Raw genomic sequence first — 611 nt, forward strand, 5'->3', positions numbered from 1 at the left:
GCCGTTCCCCAGTAGAGAATGTTGTTTTATCCTCGGGTCTTCCACCCAAGGCGTTGGAGGGATTAAGGAGAGGGAGGGAGGAGATAATCCACATTAGGAGAGTGGAAGGGAGACAGAGAGAGGAGGAGGGAAAGTTTCGAGGGCGCAGCGGCGGAGATTGGAGCGTAATTCTCCCAAAGCTCACGTTCCTTTTTTTAAGCAGGTTAAAGTTTTTTCATCAAGGGAGTGCGATGTATATTTTTTTTCCCTGAAAAGTAAAGAAAAAAAAAAAAATATTGTGTGTGACGGTCGTTCTAATGTATGCGAAAACTAGAGGGTTTATTTGCTTTTTGTAATTTACTGTATATGTTTATAGAACTTTTTTTTTCTCTTGTTCTGTCTGTATTTTTGTTTTCTCTTCTTTATTTCCTGTCATCCTCAATGTTCTCTGTTATTTCGTGCTTTTGTTTTCTCTTCTCTTTCTTCTCTCCTTTTGCATTTTCTCGCTCTCCTCCTTTTCACGCACTATTTGCCTTGACCGCATATCGCAGTGCATGCCAGTCACTGCAGCTTCAAGATGCTGGAAATTCGAGTGTTTTCAAGAACTGGAATGTTGGGTAATAATGTTGTCT

Source organism: Penaeus monodon, chromosome 22 (genome assembly GCF_015228065.2).
Source record: "Penaeus monodon isolate SGIC_2016 chromosome 22, NSTDA_Pmon_1, whole genome shotgun sequence".
NCBI lineage: Eukaryota > Metazoa > Arthropoda > Malacostraca > Decapoda > Penaeidae > Penaeus > Penaeus monodon.